The sequence below is a fragment of the Scyliorhinus torazame genome, chromosome 2 (assembly GCF_047496885.1).
Source record: "Scyliorhinus torazame isolate Kashiwa2021f chromosome 2, sScyTor2.1, whole genome shotgun sequence".
NCBI classification, from domain to species: Eukaryota; Metazoa; Chordata; class Chondrichthyes; order Carcharhiniformes; family Scyliorhinidae; genus Scyliorhinus; species Scyliorhinus torazame.
Window position 1 is genome coordinate 403,427,207 of NC_092708.1, and position 15,174 is coordinate 403,442,380.

Here is a 15,174-nt window from a genome sequence, read left to right on the forward strand (position 1 = left end):
CTGAGGTACACCACTAGTCACCGGCTGCCATCCTGAAAAAGACCCCTTTATCCCCACTCTCTGCCAGTCAGCCAATCCTCTATCCATGCCAGGATCTTTCCCTTAACACCATGGGCTCTTAACTTATTAAATGATGCACCATAGTAAGCATTCTTTCTAGTTGGTATGGATCCTGCTCTGCCCAAGACCGCAGGAAACTACAAAAGGTGGTGAATGTAGCCCAGTCCATCACGCAAACCAGCCTCCCATCCATCGACTCTGTCTACAATTCCCGCTGCCTCAGAAAGGCAGCCAGCGTAATTAAGGACCCCACGCACCCCGGACATACTCTCTTCCACGTTCTTCCGCCAGGAAAAAGATACTAAAGTTTGAGGTCACGTAGCAACCGACTCAAGAACAGCTTCTTCCCGACAGCCATCAGACTTTTGAATGGACCGACCTCGTATTAAGTTGCTCTTTTCTCTCCACCTTGCTATAACTGTAACATTATATTCTGCAGTCTCTCCTTCCTTCCCTATGTACGGTTTGCATTGTCTGTATAGCATGCAAGAAACAAGGCTGAATTCTCCAATATTCGGACTACGTCTCCACACCGGCGTCAAAACAGTCGAGTTTTACTCCTGAAAATCCTGGATTAAAGGATTCGCAGCCCTGCAGGGGGCCAGCAGGGATCCAGAGTAACTCTGGCAGCATTTGCTGCAGATACGGGCCCCCGCACTTCCAGTTCGGAGGCTGCGCGTGCGCCTGGGGCGGCCACGCCGTGCTCCAAGGCGGACTCAGACCGCGGAGATAGACCTACAAAAGAGACCCCCCCCCCCGATCGGCAGCACGCCCGACCCGCAAGCCCCGCACAGCACTCCCTGGGCCTCCGATCCACCCGCCCCCGACCCGGGCGGCCGCGGACTGAGTCCGCAGTATCCCGACCGGCTGGAGCACATTAGTTCCACGCCGTCGGGGCTTCGACCGGTCAGGGGCGGAGAATGGCTGAGCGGGACTCTGGCAATGGTCCCAGGTAGGTCCCAGGCGGCGCGGCGTAATCCCCGGGGAGGCCCGCAGAATCGGTGAACCGGCGCTGGTCCCTATTTCTTGCGGAAACATGGATTCTCCGCCCCCGCGCCGGCCGTGATTTTGGCACGAGGATGCGGAGAATCCTGTCCTACACTTTTCACTGTAGATCAATACATGTGACAGTAATAAATCAAATCAAAATCCTCTCGCTATGAAGGCCAGTGTGCCTTTGACTTTCCTCACCGCCTGCTGTACCCGCACGCCAACCTTCAGCGACTGTTCCACCATCACACCCAGGCCTCGCTACACTTCCCCTTTTCCTAAACTACCACCATTCAGAGAATAATCTGCCTTCCTGTTTTTTACCACCAAAGTGGATAATGCCACATTTACCCACATTATATTGCATTTGCCAAGTATTTGCCCACTCAGCCAGCCTGTCCAAGTCACCCTGCAACCTCTCTGCATCCTCCTCACAGCTCACACTGCCACCCAGCTTAGTGTCATCTGCAAATTTGGAAATATTGCAATTTCTTTGTCTAAATCATTGATGTATATTGTGAAGAGCTGGGGTCCCAGCACTGAACCCTGCAGTACCCCACTGTCACTGCCTGCCACTCTGAAAAGGACCATTTATTCCCACTCTCTGCTTCCTGTCTGCCAACCAGCTCTCTATCCTCAGCAATACATTACCCTCAATACCATGAGCTTTAATTTTGCTCACTAATCTCTTGTGTGGGATGTGGTCAAAAGCCTTTTGAAAATCCAGATACACAACATCCACTGGTTCACCCTTATCCACTCTACTGGTCACAGCCTCAAAACATTCCGGAGTATTTGTCAACCATGATTCCTTTAAGGAAATCCATGCTGACTTGGACCGATCCTGTCCCAACTTTCCAAATACTCAATTAATTGATCCTTAAAGGCCACCATAGCTGTGAAATTCCAATATCCATTGCCTGCAGGGGGTGAAAGGCCACCATGTTAGCCTGGTGTGTACCCCCTGTGCCCAACCAGGACCACCAGGCAACATGGTGGCCCTGGTTGGCCCCGGGATCTGCCCCCGTGTTTGTCCCCACCCCACCCAACTCAGCCCTGGCCACATCTGGTACCCGTCCCTGCTGCCATTTGTCTGTATCATGGCGAGGGGGGAAGAGGGGGGGGTGGGGTTAAATGTCCCTAACATGGGGGGGGGGGATTAATTGTCTTGATCATGGGGGAAGGGTAATTGTATTTTTGTCGAAGATATTTGAAGAACAGTTTGTAATGTCCGCACCTGACGGGGATTTTTAAAGGGTTTGAATGAAGCAGCAGAACGAGCGGTTGTTTTCGAGGCGGGGGGAGGGGGGATTTGCAGCATATTAGCAGAACAAGTGGGTCATAGTTTCTGAAATAAACGGCGTAACTTATTGAAAATCTTGTAAAAACATTTGAAGCGAAGATAGCTGGAAGCAGTGAGTTGCAGAGTGGGGGAGCGCTGCACAGGGACAGCAGAGCGGGGGGCAACGGCTGGCTGAGTTTGCAGAGAATTAGAGGGTTGGATTCTCCCAAAATGGGGCTATATGTCCCCACGCAGGCATTAACCTCCCGATTTTCCTGAACAAAATGCAAGCCGATTCACTTCCCTTCAGGGGACTAGCAGGAACCCGGAGAAGTTCGCGCAGCGCCGGCTGCAGATACCCCCCCCCCCCCCCCCCCCCAGCTCCGGTTTCTAGTCTGCGCACGGAGGCGGCCACCAGCGGCTGCGCCGAGTGCGATGCTGGACTCAGACCGCGGAGACACCTGGAAGATGTAGGCCCCCCCGATCGGCTGCGCCCGAGGATCCGTCCGGCCTGATCTCTCTCCCGGCCGCACACAAGCCCCCCCCCCCCCCCCCACCCCGGTGTCCGATTCCCCCACTCCCCACCAGGGCGGCCGCAGACTGTGTCCACAGCCCCCACGCGAGCGTCCCAACCAGCCATACCATATTAGTTTTATACCGTCGGGAACTCGGCCAGTCAGGAGTGGAGTATCGCTGGGCAATGGCCCCCCCAGCTGCATGGAGTAATTAGCGAACGAAGGGATATTCGGGGCCCGGGGAATCGACGGACCGGCACTGGGCTCGATTTCGTGGGGAAAGTTGATTCTCCACCGCCGTGCCAAACACGATTTCAGCACAGGGCTGCGGACAATCCAGCCCAGAGAGTTTGAGACAGTTTTCAGAGAGCGACAGCAAGTTTGGAGAGAGTTGGAGAGAGTTACAGAGAGTTTACAGAGTCACAGAGAGTTATGGAGAGTTACGGAGTTAGACAGTGTTTACAGAAAGTTGACAGAGAGGTACAGAGAGTTTACAGAGAGGTACAGAGAGTTTCGAGAGAGTTACAGAGAGTTTGGAGAGAGTTACAGAGAGTTTGGAGAGAGTTACAGAGAGTTTGGAGAGAGTTACAGACAGTTTGCAGAGTTATCATAGAATCACAGAATTTACAGTGCAGAAGGAGGCCATTCGGAACCCATTGCAGAGGGTTACAGAGAGTTTGCAGAGGGTTACAGAGAGTTTGCAGAGGTACAGAGAGTTTGCTGAGTTACAGAGTTTGGAGAGTTAGACAGTTTGCAGAGTTAGAGAGAGTTTGGAGAGAGTTACAGAGAGTTTGCTGAGTTACAGAGAGTTTGCTGAGTTAGAGAGTTTGCAGAGTTAGAGAGTTTGCAGAGTTAGAGAGTTTGCAGAGTTACAGAGTTTGGAGAGTTAGAGAGTTTGCATAGTTAGAGAGTTTGCAGAGTTACAGAGAGTTTGCAGAGTTAGAGAGTTTGCAGAGTTAGAGAGTTTGCAGTTGCAGTGAGTTTGCAGAGTTAGAGAGAGTTTGCTGAGGTAGATGGTTTGCAGAGGTACAGAGAGTTGCAGAGTTACAGAGAGTTTGCAGACTTAGAGAGAGTTTGCAGAGTTACAGAGAGTTTGGAGAGTTACAGAGAGTTTGGAGAGAGTTTGCAGAGATAGAGAGAGATTGCAAAGTTACAGAGAGGTTGCAGAGTTAGAGAGTTTGCAGAGTTAGAGAGTTTGCAGTTGCAGTGAGTTTGCAGAGTTAGAGGGAGTTTGCTGAGGTAGATGGTTTGCAGAGGTACAGAGAGTTGCAGAGTTACAGAGAGTTTGCAGACTTAGAGAGAGTTTGCAGAGTTACAGAGAGTTTGGAGAGTTACAGAGAGTTTGGAGAGAGTTTGCAGAGATAGAGAGAGATTGCAAAGTTACAGAGAGGTTGCAGAGTTACAGAGTTTGGAGAGAGTTACAGAGAGTTTGCAGAGTTACAGAGAGTTTGCAGAGTTAGAGAGTTTGCAGAGTTAGAAAGTTTGCAGAGTTACAGAGAGTTTGGAGAGAGTTACAGAGAGTTTGGAGAGTTAGGGAGAGTTTGCAGAGTTTGGAGAGAGTTACAGAGAGTTTGGAGAGAGTTACAGAGAGTTTGCAGAGTTACAGAGAGTTTGCAGAGTTAGAGAGTTTGCAGAGTTACACAGAGTTTGGAGAGAGTTACAGAGAGTTTGCAGAGTTAGAGAGAGTTTGCAGAGTTAGAGAGAGTTTGGAGAGAGTCACAGAGAGTTTGGAGAGTTACAGAGAGTTTGCAGAGTTACAGAGAGTTTGCAGAGTTACAGAGAGTTTGGAGAGAGTTACAGAGAGTTTGGAGAGAGTTACAGAGCGTTTGGAGAGTTACAGAGAGTTTGCAGAGAGTTTGGAGAGAGTTACAGCGAGTTTGCAGAGTTACAGAGAGTTTGCAGAGGGTTACAGAGAGTTTGCAGAGGTACAGAGAGTTTGCTGAGTTACAGAGTTTGGAGAGTTAGACAGTTTGCAGAGTTAGAGAGAGTTTGGAGAGAGTTACAGAGAGTTTGCTGAGTTACAGAGAGTTTGCTGAGTTAGAGAGTTTGAAGAGTTAGAGAGTTTGCAGAGTTAGAGAGTTTGCAGAGTTACAGAGTTTGGAGAGTTAGAGAGTTTGCATAGTTAGAGAGTTTGCAGAGTTACAGAGAGTTTGCAGAGTTAGAGAGTTTGCAGAGTTAGAGAGTTTGCAGTTGCAGTGAGTTTGCAGAGTTAGAGGGAGTTTGCTGAGGTAGATGGTTTGCAGAGGTACAGAGAGTTGCAGAGTTACAGAGAGTTTGCAGACTTAGAGAGAGTTTGCAGAGTTACAGAGAGTTTGGAGAGTTACAGAGAGTTTGGAGAGAGTTTGCAGAGTTAGAGAGAGATTGCAAAGTTACAGAGAGGTTGCAGAGTTACAGAGTTTGGAGAGAGTTACAGAGAGTTTGCAGAGTTACAGAGAGTTTGCAGAGTTAGAGAGTTTGCAGAGTTAGAAAGTTTGCAGAGTTACAGAGAGTTTGGAGAGAGTTACAGAGAGTTTGGAGAGTTAGGGAGAGTTTGCAGAGTTTGGAGAGAGTTACAGAGAGTTTGGAGAGAGTTACAGAGAGTTTGCAGAGTTACAGAGAGTTTGCAGAGTTAGAGAGTTTGCAGAGTTACACAGAGTTTGGAGAGAGTTACAGAGAGTTTGCAGAGTTAGAGAGAGTTTGCAGAGTTAGAGAGAGTTTGGAGAGAGTCACAGAGAGTTTGGAGAGTTACAGAGAGTTTGCAGAGTTACAGAGAGTTTGCAGAGTTACAGAGAGTTTGGAGAGAGTTACAGAGAGTTTGGAGAGAGTTACAGAGCGTTTGGAGAGTTACAGAGAGTTTGCAGAGAGTTTGGAGAGAGTTACAGCGAGTTTGCAGAGTTACAGAGAGTTTGCAGAGTTACAGAGAGTTTGCAGAGTTAGAGAGTTTGCAGAGTTACAGAGATTTTGGAGAGAGTTAGAGAGAGTTTGGAGAGATAGAGAGAGTTTGCAGAGTTACAGAGAGTTTGCAGAGTTACAGAGAGTTTGCAGAGGGTTACAGAGAGTTTGTGGAGGGTTACAGAGAGTTTGGAGAGTTACAGAGAGTTTGCAGAGGTACAGAGTTTGGAGAGTTAGAGAGTTTGCAGAGTTAGAGAGTTTGCAGAGTTAGAGAGAGTTTGGAGAGAGTTACAGAGAGTTTGCAGAGTTACAGAGAGTTTGCAGAGTTAGAGAGTTTGCAGAGTTAGAGAGCTTGCGGTTGCAGTGAGTTTGCAGAGTTAGAGAGAGTTTGCTGAGGTAGATGGTTTGCAGAGGTACAGAGAGTTTGGAGAGAGTTACAGAAAGTTTGCAGACTTAGAGAGAGTTTGCAGAGTTACAGAGAGTTTGGAGAGTTACAGAAACTTTGGAGAGTTACAGAGAGTTTAGAGAGAGTTACAGAGAGTTTGCAGAGTTACAGAGTTTGGAGAGAGGTACAGAGAGTTTGGAGAGTTAGAGAGAGATTGCAGAGTTAGAGAGAGTTTGCAGAGTTACAGCGAGTTTGGAGAGAGTTACAGAGAGTTTGGAGAATTACAGAGAGTTTGCAGAGCTACAGAGAGTTTGCAGAGTTACAGAGAGTTTGCAGGGTTACAGAGAGTTTGCAGAGGGTTACAGAGAGTTTGGAGAGTTACAGAGAGTTTGCAGAGGTACAGAGAGTTTGCTGAGTTACAGAGTTTGGAGAGTTAGACAGCTTGCAGAGTTAGAGAGAGTTTGGAGAAAGTTACAGAGAGTTTGCTGAGTTACAGAGAGTTTGCTGAGTTAGAGAGTTTGCAGAGTTAGAGAGTTTGCAGAGTTACAGAGTTTGGAGAGTTAGAGAGTTTGCATAGTTAGAGAGTTTGCAGAGTTACAGAGAGTTTGCAGAGTTAGAGAGTTTGCAGAGTTAGAGAGTTTGCAGTTGCAGTGAGTTTGCAGAGTTAGAGAGAGTTTGCTGAGGTAGATGGTTTGGAGAGGTACAGAGAGTTTGCAGAGTTACAGAGAGTTTGCAGACTTAGAGAGAGTTTGCAGAGTTACAGAGAGTTTGGAGAGTTACAGAGACGTTGGAGAGAGTTACAGAGAGTTTAGAGAGAGTTACAGAGAGTTTGCAGAGTTACAGAGAGTTTGCAGAGTTACAGAGTTTGGAGAGAATTACAGAGAGTTTACAGAGTCACAGAGAGTTATGGAGAGTTACGGAGTTAGACAGTGTTTACAGAAAGTTGACAGAGAGGTACAGAGAGTTTACAGAGAGGTACAGAGAGTTTCGAGAGAGTTACAGAGAGTTTGGAGAGAGTTACAGAGAGTTTGGAGAGAGTTACAGAGAGTTTGGAGAGAGTTACAGAGAGTTTGGAGAGAGTTACAGACAGTTTGCAGAGTTATCATAGAATCACAGAATTTACAGTGCAGAAGGAGGCCATTCGGAACCCATTGCAGAGGGTTACAGAGAGTTTGCAGAGGGTTACAGAGAGTTTGCAGAGGTACAGAGAGTTTGCTGAGTTACAGAGTTTGGAGAGTTAGACAGTTTGCAGAGTTAGAGAGAGTTTGGAGAGAGTTACAGAGAGTTTGCTGAGTTACAGAGAGTTTGCTGAGTTAGAGAGTTTGAAGAGTTAGAGAGTTTGCAGAGTTAGAGAGTTTGCAGAGTTACAGAGTTTGGAGAGTTAGAGAGTTTGCATAGTTAGAGAGTTTGCAGAGTTACAGAGAGTTTGCAGAGTTAGAGAGTTTGCAGAGTTAGAGAGTTTGCAGTTGCAGTGAGTTTGCAGAGTTAGAGGGAGTTTGCTGAGGTAGATGGTTTGCAGAGGTACAGAGAGTTGCAGAGTTACAGAGAGTTTGCAGACTTAGAGAGAGTTTGCAGAGTTACAGAGAGTTTGGAGAGTTACAGAGAGTTTGGAGAGAGTTTGCAGAGATAGAGAGAGATTGCAAAGTTACAGAGAGGTTGCAGAGTTACAGAGTTTGGAGAGAGTTACAGAGAGTTTGCAGAGTTACAGAGAGTTTGCAGAGTTAGAGAGTTTGCAGAGTTAGAAAGTTTGCAGAGTTACAGAGAGTTTGGAGAGAGTTACAGAGAGTTTGGAGAGTTAGGGAGAGTTTGCAGAGTTTGGAGAGAGTTACAGAGAGTTTGGAGAGAGTTACAGAGAGTTTGCAGAGTTACAGAGAGTTTGCAGAGTTAGAGAGTTTGCAGAGATACACAGAGTTTGGAGAGAGTTACAGAGAGTTTGCAGAGTTAGAGAGAGTTTGCAGAGTTAGAGAGAGTTTGGAGAGAGTCACAGAGAGTTTGGAGAGTTACAGAGAGTTTGCAGAGTTACAGAGAGTTTGCAGAGTTACAGAGAGTTTGGAGAGAGTTACAGAGAGTTTGGAGAGAGTTACAGAGCGTTTGGAGAGTTACAGAGAGTTTGCAGAGAGTTTGGAGAGAGTTACAGCGAGTTTGCAGAGTTACAGAGAGTTTGCAGAGTTACAGAGAGTTTGCAGAGTTAGAGAGTTTGCAGAGTTACAGAGATTTTGGAGAGAGTTAGAGAGAGTTTGGAGAGATAGAGAGAGTTTGCAGAGTTACAGAGAGTTTGCAGAGTTACAGAGAGTTTGCAGAGGGTTACAGAGAGTTTGTGGAGGGTTACAGAGAGTTTGGAGAGTTACAGAGAGTTTGCAGAGGTACAGAGTTTGGAGAGTTAGAGAGTTTGCAGAGTTAGAGAGTTTGCAGAGTTAGAGAGAGTTTGGAGAGAGTTACAGAGAGTTTGCAGAGTTACAGAGAGTTTGCAGAGTTAGAGAGTTTGCAGAGTTAGAGAGCTTGCGGTTGCAGTGAGTTTGCAGAGTTAGAGAGAGTTTGCTGAGGTAGATGGTTTGCAGAGGTACAGAGAGTTTGGAGAGAGTTACAGAAAGTTTGCAGACTTAGAGAGAGTTTGCAGAGTTACAGAGAGTTTGGAGAGTTACAGAAACTTTGGAGAGTTACAGAGAGTTTAGAGAGAGTTACAGAGAGTTTGCAGAGTTACAGAGTTTGGAGAGAGGTACAGAGAGTTTGGAGAGTTAGAGAGAGATTGCAGAGTTAGAGAGAGTTTGCAGAGTTACAGCGAGTTTGGAGAGAGTTACAGAGAGTTTGGAGAATTACAGAGAGTTTGCAGAGCTACAGAGAGTTTGCAGAGTTACAGAGAGTTTGCAGGGTTACAGAGAGTTTGCAGAGGGTTACAGAGAGTTTGGAGAGTTACAGAGAGTTTGCAGAGGTACAGAGAGTTTGCTGAGTTACAGAGTTTGGAGAGTTAGACAGCTTGCAGAGTTAGAGAGAGTTTGGAGAAAGTTACAGAGAGTTTGCTGAGTTACAGAGAGTTTGCTGAGTTAGAGAGTTTGCAGAGTTAGAGAGTTTGCAGAGTTACAGAGTTTGGAGAGTTAGAGAGTTTGCATAGTTAGAGAGTTTGCAGAGTTACAGAGAGTTTGCAGAGTTAGAGAGTTTGCAGAGTTAGAGAGTTTGCAGTTGCAGTGAGTTTGCAGAGTTAGAGAGAGTTTGCTGAGGTAGATGGTTTGGAGAGGTACAGAGAGTTTGCAGAGTTACAGAGAGTTTGCAGACTTAGAGAGAGTTTGCAGAGTTACAGAGAGTTTGGAGAGTTACAGAGACGTTGGAGAGAGTTACAGAGAGTTTAGAGAGAGTTACAGAGAGTTTGCAGAGTTACAGAGAGTTTGCAGAGTTACAGAGTTTGGAGAGAATTACAGAGAGTTTACAGAGTCACAGAGAGTTATGGAGAGTTACGGAGTTAGACAGTGTTTACAGAAAGTTGACAGAGAGGTACAGAGAGTTTACAGAGAGGTACAGAGAGTTTCGAGAGAGTTACAGAGAGTTTGGAGAGAGTTACAGAGAGTTTGGAGAGAGTTACAGAGAGTTTGGAGAGAGTTACAGACAGTTTGCAGAGTTATCATAGAATCACAGAATTTACAGTGCAGAAGGAGGCCATTCGGAACCCATTGCAGAGGGTTACAGAGAGTTTGCAGAGGGTTACAGAGAGTTTGCAGAGGTACAGAGAGTTTGCTGAGTTACAGAGTTTGGAGAGTTAGACAGTTTGCAGAGTTAGAGAGAGTTTGGAGAGAGTTACAGAGAGTTTGCTGAGTTACAGAGAGTTTGCTGAGTTAGAGAGTTTGAAGAGTTAGAGAGTTTGCAGAGTTAGAGAGTTTGCAGAGTTACAGAGTTTGGAGAGTTAGAGAGTTTGCATAGTTAGAGAGTTTGCAGAGTTACAGAGAGTTTGCAGAGTTAGAGAGTTTGCAGAGTTAGAGAGTTTGCAGTTGCAGTGAGTTTGCAGAGTTAGAGGGAGTTTGCTGAGGTAGATGGTTTGCAGAGGTACAGAGAGTTGCAGAGTTACAGAGAGTTTGCAGACTTAGAGAGAGTTTGCAGAGTTACAGAGAGTTTGGAGAGTTACAGAGAGTTTGGAGAGAGTTTGCAGAGATAGAGAGAGATTGCAAAGTTACAGAGAGGTTGCAGAGTTACAGAGTTTGGAGAGAGTTACAGAGAGTTTGCAGAGTTACAGAGAGTTTGCAGAGTTAGAGAGTTTGCAGAGTTAGAAAGTTTGCAGAGTTACAGAGAGTTTGGAGAGAGTTACAGAGAGTTTGGAGAGTTAGGGAGAGTTTGCAGAGTTTGGAGAGAGTTACAGAGAGTTTGGAGAGAGTTACAGAGAGTTTGCAGAGTTACAGAGAGTTTGCAGAGTTAGAGAGTTTGCAGAGATACACAGAGTTTGGAGAGAGTTACAGAGAGTTTGCAGAGTTAGAGAGAGTTTGCAGAGTTAGAGAGAGTTTGGAGAGAGTCACAGAGAGTTTGGAGAGTTACAGAGAGTTTGCAGAGTTACAGAGAGTTTGCAGAGAGTTTGGAGAGAGTTACAGCGAGTTTGCAGAGTTACAGAGAGTTTGCAGAGGGTTACAGAGAGTTTGCAGAGGTACAGAGAGTTTGCTGAGTTACAGAGTTTGGAGAGTTAGACAGTTTGCAGAGTTAGAGAGAGTTTGGAGAGAGTTACAGAGAGTTTGCTGAGTTACAGAGAGTTTGCTGAGTTAGAGAGTTTGAAGAGTTAGAGAGTTTGCAGAGTTAGAGAGTTTGCAGAGTTACAGAGTTTGGAGAGTTAGAGAGTTTGCATAGTTAGAGAGTTTGCAGAGTTACAGAGAGTTTGCAGAGTTAGAGAGTTTGCAGAGTTAGAGAGTTTGCAGTTGCAGTGAGTTTGCAGAGTTAGAGAGAGTTTGCTGAGGTAGATGGTTTGCAGAGGTACAGAGAGTTGCAGAGTTACAGAGAGTTTGCAGACTTAGAGAGAGTTTGCAGAGTTACAGAGAGTTTGGAGAGTTACAGAGAGTTTGGAGAGAGTTTGCAGAGTTAGAGAGAGATTGCAAAGTTACAGAGAGGTTGCAGAGTTACAGAGTTTGGAGAGAGTTACAGAGAGTTTGCAGAGTTACAGAGAGTTTGCAGAGTTAGAGAGTTTGCAGAGTTAGAAAGTTTGCAGAGTTACAGAGAGTTTGGAGAGAGTTACAGAGAGTTTGGAGAGTTAGGGAGAGTTTGCAGAGTTTGGAGAGAGTTACAGAGAGTTTGGAGAGAGTTACAGAGAGTTTGCAGAGTTACAGAGAGTTTGCAGAGTTAGAGAGTTTGCAGAGTTACACAGAGTTTGGAGAGAGTTACAGAGAGTTTGCAGAGTTAGAGAGAGTTTGCAGAGTTAGAGAGAGTTTGGAGAGAGTCACAGAGAGTTTGGAGAGTTACAGAGAGTTTGCAGAGTTACAGAGAGTTTGCAGAGTTACAGAGAGTTTGGAGAGAGTTACAGAGAGTTTGGAGAGAGTTACAGAGCGTTTGGAGAGTTACAGAGAGTTTGCAGAGAGTTTGGAGAGAGTTACAGCGAGTTTGCAGAGTTACAGAGAGTTTGCAGAGTTACAGAGAGTTTGCAGAGTTAGAGAGTTTGCAGAGTTACAGAGATTTTGGAGAGAGTTAGAGAGAGTTTGGAGAGATAGAGAGAGTTTGCAGAGTTACAGAGAGTTTGCAGAGTTACAGAGAGTTTGCAGAGGGTTACAGAGAGTTTGTGGAGGGTTACAGAGAGTTTGGAGAGTTACAGAGAGTTTGCAGAGGTACAGAGTTTGGAGAGTTAGAGAGTTTGCAGAGTTAGAGAGTTTGCAGAGTTAGAGAGAGTTTGGAGAGAGTTACAGAGAGTTTGCAGAGTTACAGAGAGTTTGCAGAGTTAGAGAGTTTGCAGAGTTAGAGAGCTTGCGGTTGCAGTGAGTTTGCAGAGTTAGAGAGAGTTTGCTGAGGTAGATGGTTTGCAGAGGTACAGAGAGTTTGGAGAGAGTTACAGAAAGTTTGCAGACTTAGAGAGAGTTTCCAGAGTTACAGAGAGTTTGGAGAGTTACAGAAACTTTGGAGAGTTACAGAGAGTTTAGAGAGAGTTACAGAGAGTTTGCAGAGTTACAGAGTTTGGAGAGAGGTACAGAGAGTTTGGAGAGTTAGAGAGAGATTGCAGAGTTAGAGAGAGTTTGCAGAGTTACAGCGAGTTTGGAGAGAGTTACAGAGAGTTTGGAGAATTACAGAGAGTTTGCAGAGCTACAGAGAGTTTGCAGAGTTACAGAGAGTTTGCAGGGTTACAGAGAGTTTGCAGAGGGTTACAGAGAGTTTGGAGAGTTACAGAGAGTTTGCAGAGGTACAGAGAGTTTGCTGAGTTACAGAGTTTGGAGAGTTAGACAGCTTGCAGAGTTAGAGAGAGTTTGGAGAAAGTTACAGAGAGTTTGCTGAGTTACAGAGAGTTTGCTGAGTTAGAGAGTTTGCAGAGTTAGAGAGTTTGCAGAGTTACAGAGTTTGGAGAGTTAGAGAGTTTGCATAGTTAGAGAGTTTGCAGAGTTACAGAGAGTTTGCAGAGTTAGAGAGTTTGCAGAGTTAGAGAGTTTGCAGTTGCAGTGAGTTTGCAGAGTTAGAGAGAGTTTGCTGAGGTAGATGGTTTGCAGAGGTACAGAGAGTTTGCAGAGTTACAGAGAGTTTGCAGACTTAGAGAGAGTTTGCAGAGTTACAGAGAGTTTGGAGAGTTACAGAGACGTTGGAGAGAGTTACAGAGAGTTTAGAGAGAGTTACAGAGAGTTTGCAGAGTTACAGAGAGTTTGCAGAGTTACAGAGTTTGGAGAGAATTACAGAGAGTTTGCAGAGTTACAGAGAGTTTGCAGAGTTACAGAGAGTTTGCAGAGTTACAGAGAGTTTGCAGTGTTAGAGAGAGTTTGCAGAGTTACAGAGAGTTTGCAGAGTTACAGAGAGTTTGGAGAGTTACAGAGAGTTTGGAGAGAGTTTGCAGAGATAGAGAGAGATTGCAAAGTTACAGAGAGGTTGCAGAGTTACAGAGTTTGGAGAGAGTTACAGAGAGTTTGCAGAGTTACAGAGAGTTTGCAGAGTTAGAGAGTTTGCAGAGTTAGAAAGTTTGCAGAGTTACAGAGAGTTTGGAGAGAGTTACAGAGAGTTTGGAGAGTTAGGGAGAGTTTGGAGAGAGTTACAGAGAGTTTGGAGAGAGTTACAGAGAGTTTGCAGAGTTACAGAGAGTTTGCAGAGTTAGAGAGAGTTTGGAGAGAGTCACAGAGAGTTTGGAGAGAGTCACAGAGAGTTTGGAGAGTTACAGAGAGTTTGCAGAGTTACAGAGAGTTTGGAGAGAGTTACAGAGAGTTTGGAGAGAGTTACAGAGAGTTTGGAGAGTTACAGAGAGTTTGCAGAGAGTTTGGAGAGAGTTACAGAGAGTTTGCAGAGTTACAGCGAGTTTGCAGAGTTACAGAGAGTTTGCAGAGTTACAGAGAGTTTGCAGAGTTACAGAGAGTTTGCAGAGTTACAGAGTTTGCAGAGTTACAGAGAGTTTGGAGAGAGTTACAGAGAGTTTGGTGAGATAGAGAGAGATTGCAGAGTTAGAGAGAGTTTGCAGAGTTACAACGAGTTTGGAGAGAGTTCCAGAGAGTTTGGAGAGCTACAGAGAGTTTGCAGAGTTACAGAGAGTTTGCAGAGTTACAGAGAGTTTGCAGAGGGTTACAGAGAGTTTGCGGAGGGTTACAGAGAGTTTGGAGAGTTACAGAGAGTTTGCAGAGGTACAGAGTTTGGAGAGTTAGAGAGTTTGCAGAGTTAGAGAGTTTGCAGAGTTAGAGAGAGTTTGGAGAGAGTTACAGAGAGTTTGCTGAGTTACAGAGAGCTTGCAGAGTTACTGAGAGTTTGCAAAGTTAGAGAGTTTGCAGAGTTAGAGAGTTTGCGGTTGCAGTGAGTTTGCAGAGTTAGAGAGAGTTTGCTGAGGTAGATGGTTTGCAGAGGTAGAGAGAGTTTGGAGAGAGTTACAGAGAGTTTGCAGACTTAGAGAGAGTTTGCAGAGTTACAGAGAGTTTGGAGAGTTACAGAAACTTTGGAGAGTTACAGAGAGTTTAGAGAGAGTTACAGAGAGTTTGCAGAGTTACAGAGTTTGGAGAGAATTACAGAGAGTTTGCAGAGTTACAGAGAGTTTGCAGAGTTACAGAGTTTGGAGTTACAGAGAGTTTGCAGAGTTACAGAGAGTTTGCAGAGTTAGAGAGTTTGCAGAGTTACAGAGAGTTTGGAGATAGTTAGAGAGAGTTTGCAGAGTTAGAGAGAGTTTGCAGAGGGTTACAGAGAGTTTGGAGAATTACAGAGAGTTTACAGAGGTACAGAGAATTTGCTGAGTTACAGAGTTTGGAGAGTTAGACAGTTTGCAGAGTTACAGAGAGTTTGGAGAGAGTTACAGAGAGTTTGCTGAGTTACAGAGAGTTTGCTGAGTTACAGAGAGTTTGCAGAGTTAGAGAGTTTGCAGAGTTAGAGAGTTTGCGGTTGCAGTGAGTTTGCAGAGTTACAGAGAGTTTGCTGAGGTAGATGGTTTGCAGAGGTACAGAGAGTTTGGAGAGAGTTACAGAGAGTTTGCAGACTTAGAGAGAGTTTGCAGAATTACAGAGAGTTTGGAGAGTTACAGAAACTTTGGAGAGAGTTACAGAGAGTTTAGAGAGAGTTACAGGGAGTTTGCAGAGTTACAGAGAGTTTGCAGAGTTACAGAGTTTGGAGAAAATTACAGAGAGTTTGCAGAGTTACAGAGAGTTTGCAGAGTTACAGAGAGTTTGCAGAGGGTTACAGAGAGTTTGCGGAGGGTTACAGAGAGTTTGGAGAGTTACAGAGAGTTTGCAGAGGTACAGAGTTTGGAGAGTTAGAGAGTTTGCAGAGTTAGAGAGTTTGCAGAGTTAGAGAGAGTTTGGAGAGAGTTTGGAGAGAGTTACAGAGAGTTTGCTGAGTTACAGAGAGCTTGCAGAGTTACTGAGAGTTTGCAAAGTTAGAGAGTTTGCAGAGTTAGAGAGTTTGCGGTTGCAGTGAGTTTGCAGAGTTAGAGAGAGTTTGCTGAGGTAGATGGT